General features: G+C 38.0%; 1 protein-coding gene across 1 annotated transcript in view; it reads left to right on the top strand.

The window, feature by feature from the left end:
• The first annotated feature begins 4,955 nt into the window (after positions 1–4,955).
• Positions 4,956–10,708, top strand: part of golga1 (golgin A1) — a 91,417-nt gene continuing 85,664 nt past the window's right edge. The window contains exon 1 of the mRNA XM_061980528.1: positions 4,956–5,117. The gene's annotated coding sequence lies outside the window, so the exon portion shown is untranslated. The remainder of the gene's footprint in view (positions 5,118–10,708) is intronic.

Below are 10,708 nucleotides of genomic sequence, written 5' to 3'. Positions count from 1 at the left end.
ACACTTACATTATGAGTGGGACACTTTTGGATCCCCAAGAGTTGTGTTTTTTTGTATTTTATTTTTTTAATCTCATTTATCTAAAAAAATAATAATGAATCAAAATCGATTTTATGAATGATTGACCTATTTAAGGCTCCAATGACTTCAAATCAAATATTCTACATTAAAATCATTTTGGGGAAACTACTGCACATTTTATCATTGCCATGTAAAAAAAAGACCAAGGTTTTCTTTGACAAAAGGGACATAAAACAAAAATATGAAAAATAATAAAAACATAATCAAAGGATAGATCTGAAGATGATCTAGAGACTTAAGCGTTAAAAGTTTGACATATTGTTAACACTTACATTATGAGTGGGACTCTTTTGGATCCCCAAGAGTTGTAGTGTTTTTTTGTATTTTATTTCTTTTATCTCATTTATCAAAAAAAAAAAATAATGAATCAAAATCGATTTTATGAATGATTGACCTATTTAAGGCTCCAATGACTTCAAATCAAATATTCTACATTAAAATCATTGTGGGGAAACTACTGCACATTTTATCATTGCCATGTAAAAAAAACCCCAAGGTTTTCTTTGACAAAAGGGACATAAAACAAAAATATGAAAAATAATAAAAACATAATCAAAGGATACATCTGAAGATGATCTAGAGACTTAAGCGTTAAAAGTATTAAAAAGAAAAGTATGACATATTGTTAACACTTACAATATGAGTGGGACCCTTTTGGATACCCAAGAATTTTAGTGTTTGGTTTTTTTTAAAATAATAATCAAAATCAATGTTATGAATTATTAACCTATTTAAGGCTCCAATGACTTCACATGAAATATTCCACATTAAAATCAATTTGGGGAAGTACTTCATATTTTATGATTGCCATGTAAAAAAAACTTGCTTTTTTTACAATAAAGACAAAACAAAAACATGAAAAATAATAAAAACTTATAATCAACGGATAGATCTGACGATGATCTAGAGACTTTAGCGTTAAAAGTAAAACAAGTATGACATTTTTTTAACACTTACAGTATGAGTGGGACCCTTTTGGATCCCCAAGAATTTTAGTGGGTTTTTTTAAACTCCTTTAACCCCCCCCCCCCCAAAAAAAAGAATACAAATCGATGTTATGAATTATTGACCAATTTAAGGCTCCAATGACTTCACATCAAATATTCCACATTAAAATCAATTTGGGGAAACTTGCTGCATATTTCATGATTGCCATGTAAAAAAAAAGGACTTTGTCTTTGACAAAAAGGACATAAAACAAAAATATGAAAAATAATAAAAACATAATCAAAGGATGATCTAGAGACTTAAGCGTTGAAAGAAAAAAAAATTAAAATATGCATGACTTGTTTTTAACACTTTTGAGTGTTGCCCATTTGGATCCGCAAGAATATGAGTGGGATTAAAAAAAATAATTGCTCCAAAAATATTATTGAATTAGTATCAATGTTGTTATGAATTATTGGGCTATTTAAGGCTCCAATTAGTTCACATTAAAGATTCCACTCTGAAAGTCTGTTTGGGGAAAATATTGCATCATTTGTGTTTTTGCTATAATAAATACGAGATTTGACAAAAAAGGCATAAAACATTTTAAAATTAAAAATTACTTTATATCAACAGAAATACCTGAAGTTGACCTAGAGATATAAGCATTGACAAAAAATTTTTTAATAAAGACTTATTTTTTTATATTTTTATGACTTAGCCCCTATCAGATCCACAGGAATAAAACATAACGAAAGCCCCAAAAGGTTTAAAAAAAAATATATATATATATATATATATATTGAATTGGTTTTGAAAATGAAAAATATCAAAATGGCCCCCGCATGCTTTGATTTTTCAGTGTGGAAAACATTTTGATACTCTTGCCGGAAAAAAACCCAACACCAGTAACATTTGATTGAGAACTATAGTTTTACATGAAAAAAACAATGTTATATACATACTGTATATATGACCATTTAAAATCACTTTTAACTTCATTGAGGACTTGTTGGCGATGGTAAAGACAGAGTAGCCATGCGGACTCCACGTTCGTACTTCGCTACCAGATCTTTCATGAATAAAATGCTTCTCACCTTCTTCGTCAAAGTGCTGGCACTCGCCACTTTCTTTGGCCCCGAGGCGGTTTAAAAAACAAAAGAAAGAGAGACTGAGTCGCCATCACGTGGGATTCTTTGGCACTTGGATTATATGAGCTTGCATGTTAAACATGTAGGTTATAGGCTGCTCGGAGTTAGCAGCTACACAACAGCTAAGCACATACTAGCACACAAGTTAGGCATACGTAATAATCATTGAACAACCCATTTGTCAATCTGAACAAGTACCAGATAGTTGCATATTACTTACACACACAAAGTATCAGCGTGATAGAAAATGTCCAGTAACAAACGTGTCCGCATCATACAACTTACTACGTCATGAGCTTAATTTAATGAATTTTTTCGACCACTAGGTGTCACCAAAGTAAAAACAACACTCCAGGCCATAAGGTGAACCAGGAAAAAGTGGCTAGAAAGTGATTTTCGTTCCCACGTGTGGGCACTACTCTTTTTTTATTTTTTGCATTTTTGCATAGACAATGCCATTGTGGACATTAAGATAAAAGTTATTTTTTAGAGCCATAAATGTATAAAAATAGGAATTACAAAAAAACGACAATCTTATGCAGCTGGTTTTTCTTGTAAATGTATTTAAATTCATTCTGGAAACAGAACCTCTCTCACAAATTGACATTGATACATATACCTAATATTTGAGACAAGTATTTTAGCATTGGTGTACTTTCATTTGAATTTAAACCATGAAACATACAAAAAAAATTTGAACAAAACGCTTCCAAATAAGTGAATAGCAAACTGTGCAATTGAACATACACATGGTACATTTTGCTAAACAATAATGTTTTATACATTAAAAATTTCAGTAGATACTGTGTTATAAGAGGAAGTAAAAAATAAAATAAAATAAAGAACACTTTGGCCCAAAATGGCTGACATCAATCAAAATATCGAATATTGCCGAAAAATGGAAAAACAACAAAAACTACATTAGTTTAGAATCTGTACACAATACGGTATAAAACAATATTTACATGAACAAAACAATGTGTTGATGTCACAGCAGGTCTTGAGTATTTTTTTTAATACATTTTTTTTTGGTCTTAACTTTGCACATTGTTAAAGCCATATCTCAATAATTATTTGATAGATTTTCCTCAAAATTGGCACAAACTCAAACTATGATTATTATAATATAATATAATATTATACTAGGAACATGTAAGAGTCCTACTGGTATCGTATCGGTTCGATATCGTTAGCAAGGTTCCAATGTCGGTATTGTATCAAAACTTAGAAAGTTCTCAGGGTACCTATAGTCTCTTGTACTTTAAAAAAAAGAAAAAGAAATTGAGTTTGACTGTAAAAATAACTCATCCAGGGGGCCAAGTCTAGTTGCAAGTACTTTGATCAAGAAGGTGAGAAGCACTACTGAATCCAGAGAAGTAACCAAATAGCAAAGTACCAAGATGAAATCCATGTGGTTTTCTCCTCCCTTTCTCTACAGTATGAAAATATATGGATTCATTCATAAATTAGTATTATTTTTTAGATTATTTTTATTTCATCATATTTTTGTTTCAAGAGGTTATAATACTTTAGATTGTATTTTGCATTGCTTTATTTATATGAAACTATAATTATTCTCTATAAAATGTATTTTTAACATGTTCTTGTGTCCAAAATTAATTAAATGGATTCGTATTAAGTAGGGATGTCCGATAATGGCTTTTTGCCGATATCCAATATTCCGATATTGTCCAACTCTTTAATTACCGATACCGATATCAACCGATATATATGCAGTCATGGAATTAACACATTATTATGCCTAATTTGGACAACCAGGTATGGTGAAGATAAGGTACTTTAAAAAAAAAATAAATAAATAAGATAAATAAATTAAAAACATTTTCTTGAATAAAAAAGAAAGTAAAACAATATAAAAACAGTTACATAGAAACTAGTAATTAATGAAAATTATTAAAATTAACTGTTAAAGGTTAGTACTATTAGTGGACCAGCAGCACGCACAATCATGTGTGCTTACGGACTGTATCCCTTGCAGACTGTATTGATATATATTGATATATAATGTAGGAACCAGAATATTAATAACAGAAAGAAACAACCCTTTTGTGTGAATGAATGTGAATGAGTGTGAGGGGAGGGAGGTTTTTTGGGTTGGTGCACCAATTGTAAGTATATCTTGTGTTTTTTTATGTTGATTTAATAAAAAAAAAAAAAAAAAAAAAAAACGATACTGATAATAAAAAAAAACAGATACCGACAATTTCCGATATTACATTTTAACGCATTTATCGGCTGATATTACCTACTCAGTGGCCTAGTGGTTAGAGTGTCCGTCCTGAGATCGGTAGGTTGGGAGTTCAAATCCCGGCCGAGTCATACCAAAGACTATAAAAATGGGACCCATTACCTCCCTGCTTGGCACTCAGCATCAAGGGTTGGAATTGCTGCTGCCCACTGCTTCCCTCACCTCCCAGGGGGTGATCAAGGGTGATGGGTCAAATGCAGAGAATAATTTCGCCACACCTAGTGTGTGTGTGACAATCATTGGTACTTTAACTTTAACTTTTATTATCGGACATCCCAGTACAACATCGGCTTTTGAAGCAATCTTTACAATATAGCTTAATACTATTAAGCTATATTGATTCTAAGATTGCTTCAAAAGCCGATGTTGTACTGTTCTTCGGTATCGGAAATAAGGACCCCTTTATTTACATCTGTATTGGGCGTGGCCTAAATGTCCAAAATCCACGCCCCTACCGTCTCCTGACCAATCAGACGAATAAGGGGCGGAGCCGTGACGTCGCCAGTCATGTGTGTTGGCTGATGACGTGTATAATGTCGCCGACTAGCTAGCCTGACAAGGTAAACTGCATCAGCGACTTTCTTCCCGGCCGTCAAACGGAACAAACCCTGGATTTGTTATTGAAGCGGACGAAAGCACAAGAAAACGTCACAAGTTATCCCCCCCCCTCCCCCCTGGAAGTTAAAATGGTAAGAAAAAGTCCACTCTCCGGAGCGACGAAGCTAACAATGCTAACCCTCACCCGGTGGTTGCAATGTTAACTTTCATTGTTGTGGTTAGCCTCAATGCTAGCTGGTTAGCTTTCTGTCGTGCACTTTCAAAACATCAACAAATTACAACACATGCAAGTAATAAGCTGGTAAGGTATGACCATAACTTCAAATGTTTACACAGGTGAAAAGGTGTGTTCATTGAAACGCCAACAAAATATGTTTCACTTCGTTTTAACGTTCACGTTCCGTCCGTTTTTCCCCCCCTCCTAAAAATGAGATCTGAAATGCACAGTTTAGTTGGCTGCACATACAATATGATTAAGACATGCACTATATTGGCCACCTGCCTTGACTCACATATGAACGAACTTGAAGTGCCATCCCATTCCTAACCCATAGGGTTCAATATGATGTGGGTCCACCTTTTGCAGTTATTACAGCTTCAACTCTTCTGGGAAGGCTGTCCACAAGGTTGCGGAGTGTGTTTATAGGAATTTTTGCACCATTCTTCCAAAAGCGCATTGGTGAGGTCACACACTGATGTTGGTGGCTGTCAGTCTCCGTTCTAATTCAACCCAAAGGTGTTGTATCGGGTTCAGGTCAGGACTCTGTGCAGGCCAGTCAAGTTCATCCACACCGTGTCTTTATGGACCTTGCTTTGTGCACTGTTGCACAGTCATGTTGGAAGAGGAAGGGGCCCGCTCCAAACTGTTCCCACAAAGTTGGGAGCATGGAATTGTCCAAAATGTTTTGGTATACTGGAGCATTCAAAGTTCCTTTCACTGGGACTAAGGGATTGATTGATTGAAACTTTTATTAGTAGATTGCACAGTACAGTACATATTCCGTACAATTGACCACTAAATGGTAACACCCGAATAAGTTTTTCAACTTGTTTAAGTCGGGGTCCACGTAAATCAATTCATGGTACAAATATATACTATCATCATAATACAGTCGTCACACAAGTTAATCATCAGAGTATATACATTGAATTATTTACATTATTTACAATTCAGGGGGCGGGTTAGGTTTGGTTGATATCAGCACTTCAGTCATCAACAATTGCATCATCTGAGAAATGGACATTGAAACAGTGTAGGTCTGACTTCGTAGGATATGTACAGCGAGCAGTGAACATAGAGAGAGAGAGAGAGATCAAAAGGCATAAGAAAAATATCGGCATTTGATTGTTTACATTTGATTATTAACAATCCGGGGAGGGTGTTAGTTTAGGGTTGAAGTTGCCTGGAGGTGTACTTTTATTGCGGTTTTGAAGGAGGATAGAGATGCTCTTTCATTTACACCTGTTGGGAGCGCATTCCACATTGATGTGGCATAGAAAGAGAATGAGTTAAGACCTTTGTTAGATGATCGGAATCTGGGTTTAACGTGGTTAGTGGAGCTCCCCCTGGTGTTGTGGTTATGGCGGTCATTTTGACATGTACTTCGGTATCAGGGAGGTGTAGCGGATTTTATAGACTAGGCTCAGTGCAAGTTGTTTTACTCTGTCCTCCACCCTGAGCCAGCCCACTTTGGAGAAGTGGGTAGGAGTGAGGTTGGATCTGGGGTGGAGGTCTAGAAGTAATCTGACTAGCTTGTTCTGGGATGTTTGGAGTCTAGATTTGAGGGTTTTGGAGGTGCTAGGGTACCAGGAGGTGCATGCGTAATCGAAAAAGTGTTGAACGAGAGTTCCCGCTAGAATCTTCATGGTGCTTTTGTTGACCAGAGAGGCGATTCTATAGAGAAATCTTGTTCGTTGGTTGACCTTTTTGATTACCTTGGTTGCCATTTCATCACAGGAAAGATTAGCCTCTAGAATGGAACCTAGGTAGGTGACCTCATCTTTCCTGGTGATAACAATGTCACCCACTTTTATAGTGAAGTCATTGACTTTCTTAAAGGGGAACATTATCACAATTTCAGAAGGGTTGAAACCATTAAAAATCAGTTCCCAGTGGCTTATTTTATTTTTCAAAGTTTTTTTCAAAATTTTACCCATCACGCAATATCCCTAAAAAAAGCTTCAACGTGCCTGATTTTAACCATCGTTATATACACCCGTCCATTTTCCTGTGACGTCACACAGTGATGCCAATACAAACAAACATGGCGGTTAGAACAGCAAGGTACAGCGACATTAGCTCGGATTCAGACTCGGATTTCAGCGGCTTAAGCGATTCAACAGATTACGCATGTATTGAAACGGATGGTTGTATTGTGGAGGCAGGTAGCGAAAAAAAAATTGAAGAAGAAACTGAAGCTATTGAGTCATATCGGTTTGAACCGTATGCAAGCGAAACCGACGAAAACGACACGACAGCCAGCGACACGGGAGAAAGCGAGGACGAATTCGGCGATCGCCTTCTAACCAACGATTGGTATGTGTTTGTTTGGCATTAAAGGAAACTAACAACTATGAACTAGGTTTACAGCATATGAAATACATTTGGCAACAACATGCACTTTGAGAGTGCAGACAGCCCATTTCAGGCGCGCTAAGAACATATATTTTTCCACGATTTCAGCACTCAGGTTAACCATACCTAAATAGACACAAAATACTGCATTACACAAGACTACCCGAATGTACTCGAATGATTGAAAAAAATAAATGTTTTTAAGCTAAATTATTGGTAAACACAGTTCATGTATAATAATTTACGTAAAACCGCGAGTAATGAATAAAGTTTTCATCAATTAATATATTCTGTAGACATACCCTCATCCGCTCTCTTTTCCTGAAAGCTGATCTGTCCAGTTTTGGAGTTGATGTCAACATCTGCTTTGAGTGTCGCAAGATATCCACACATTCTTGCCATCTCTGTCGTAGCATCGCTTTCGTCGGTAAAGTGTGCAGAACAAACGACTGACCATTTCGTCGGCTTTCCCCACAGCCTCGTATTTTGAACAAATTTCGTCCAATTTCTTGCCGCTTTCGCATCTTTGGGCCACTGGTGCAACTTGAATCCGTCCCTGTTCGTGTTGTTACACCCTCCGACAACACACCAACGAAAGTGAGGAAATGGCGGATTGCTTCCCGATGTGACGTCACAACGTGACGTCATCGCTCCGAGAGCGAATAATAGAAAGGCGTTTAATTTGCCAAAATTCACCCATTTAGAGTTTGGAAATCGGTTAAAAAAATATATGGTCTTTTTTTCTGCAACATCAAGGTATATATTGACGCTTACATAGGTCTGGTGATAATGTTCCCCTTTAAGGTTGATGTGGGACCCAAACAGGATGGATTCTGTTTTACCTAAGTGTATGGATAGCTTGTTGTCAGAGAGCCAGGTGCAAGTTCTACAGAGTTCAGCACTGAGGATTTTCTCCACCTGTGACTTGTCCTTGTCTGATACCAGCAGGGCCGAGTCATCCGCAAACAAGAACAATTCACAGTCGCAGAAAGAATAAGAACAAGTATATACATTTGATTATTTACATTTGATTATTTACAATCCGGGCAGGTGGGATGTGGAGGGGCCAACTCAACGTGCTTTACACCACTGCGTCCGACGCTTCGCATTGGACTTGGTGATGTATGGCTTAGATGCAGCTGCTTGGCCATGGAAACCCATTCCATGAAGCTCTCTGCGTACTGTACGTGGGCTAATCGGTAGGTCACATGAAGTTTGGAGCTCTGTGGCAACTGACTGTGCAGAAAGTCGGCGACCTCTTTGCACTATGCGCTTCAGCATCCGCTGACCCCTCTCTGTCAGTTTACGTGGTCTACCACTTGGTGGCTGAGTTGCTGTTGTTCCCAAACTCTTCCATTTTCTTATAATAAAGCCGACAGTTGACTTTGGAATATTTAGGAGCGAGGAAATTTCACGACTGGATTTGTTGCACAGGTGGCATCCTATGACAGTTCCAAGCTGGAAATCACTGAGCTCCTGAGAGCGGCCCATTATTTCACAAATGTTTGTAGAAAACAGTCTCCATGCCTAAGTGCTTGATTTTTGACACCTGTGGCCGGGCCAAGTGATTAGGACACCTGATTCAGACCAGACTTTATAACTGACTTTTCTGAATTTCTGGCTGAAATCCTGCCCAAATATGATCGTGTCCTTATTGTGGGTGATTTTAATATTCACACCTGCTGTCCAGATGAGCCGCTTTCCAGGAGCTTCCTGAATATAATCGACTCATTTAACTTTGTACAGTCTGTGTGTGGTTCTACACATGAACGCGGGCATACACTCGATTTAGTGCTCTCGTATGGTTTGTGTGTTTTTAATTTGGACATTTGCGACGCTGTGTTCTCTGATCACATGCCGATCCTGTTTGATATTGCCACGCAGTGTCCAGTTAAATTGTGCGCACCGCCCCAACGCTCTCGCATGTTTAATTCTTCGTCTCCTGCTCGGTTCTCCTCTATTTTTTTGACTCTTTGTGATGATAATTCTGCAGCATCTGTGTGTCTGAATACTGAAGAGTTGGTTTCTGGGTTCAACTCTATCTGTTCACAAACACTGGACACGATCGCGCCTTTCAAATGCCGCCGCGCTAAAGCGACGCCTCAACCCTGGTTGAATGACGTCACTAGGGCTGCCAGGCGCGTATGTAGAAGAGCAGAGAGAAAATGGAAAAAAGACAGGCTGCATGTGTCCTTTGCCATTTTTAAAGAAAGCCTGTTTTCCTTTCAGATGACTGTAAAAGCAGAAATGAATATATATCTATCTCAGATTATATCTTCTAACTGTAACAACCCCAGAGTTCTGTTTAAAACTATTAACACTGTCATTGATGCTCCCAAATCTGCTGGTTTTGATGCTTCTTTTGAATTCTGTGAAAATTGTCTCCATTTTTTCACTGACAAAATTGTGTCAACTAGAGCCAGTCTATCTCAGCCTTCATATGACCCTTCTGTTCCCCTGCATTTCTCTTCTGTTTTCCATCAGTTTGAGCCGGTGTCCTTTTCTTTTTTAAGTGACACAGTTAGTCATATGAAGCCCTCTGGTTCTCCTGCAGATGCCCTCCCACCTCGCCTGTTTAAGGAGGTACTTGCTACTATTGGATCAAGTGTCCTTAACATTATCAATAGTAGCCTCTCTTCTGGAATAGTTCCAGTAGAGTTTAAACATGCAGTGGTACGACCTCTACTTAAAAAACCCAGCCTCGACCCCTCTCTCCTCTCTAACTTCAGACCTATCTCTAATCTTCCATACATTTCCAAAATATTAGAGAAGGTTGTCTACAGTCAGTTGCTGCCCTTCTTAGAGGATAATGGTATCACTGAGCTGTTCCAGTCCGGTTTTAAAGCCCTCCACAGCACAGAGTCAGCGCTTCTAAAAGTTTTTAACGATATCCTCCTGTCCACTGATTCTGGTAAATATGTTGTCCTGGTGCTTTTAGATCTGTCTGCTGCGTTCGACACCGTCGACCACGCCACCTTAATCACTCGTCTTGAGAACTGTGTGGGCATTAAGGGCGCCGCCCTCAACTGGTTCCGGTCGTACCTAACCGACAGGAGTTTTTGTGTAAAAGTAGACAGTTTTATGTCGTCCACAGCTCCTTTACCACATGGGGTCCCCCAGGGTTCAATCCTTGCCCCAATTTTATTT

Source organism: Nerophis lumbriciformis, linkage group LG20 (assembly GCF_033978685.3).
Source record: "Nerophis lumbriciformis linkage group LG20, RoL_Nlum_v2.1, whole genome shotgun sequence".
In the NCBI taxonomy this organism is placed as follows: Eukaryota; Metazoa; Chordata; class Actinopteri; order Syngnathiformes; family Syngnathidae; genus Nerophis; species Nerophis lumbriciformis.
This window is presented reverse-complemented; position numbering and strand designations above follow the sequence as displayed.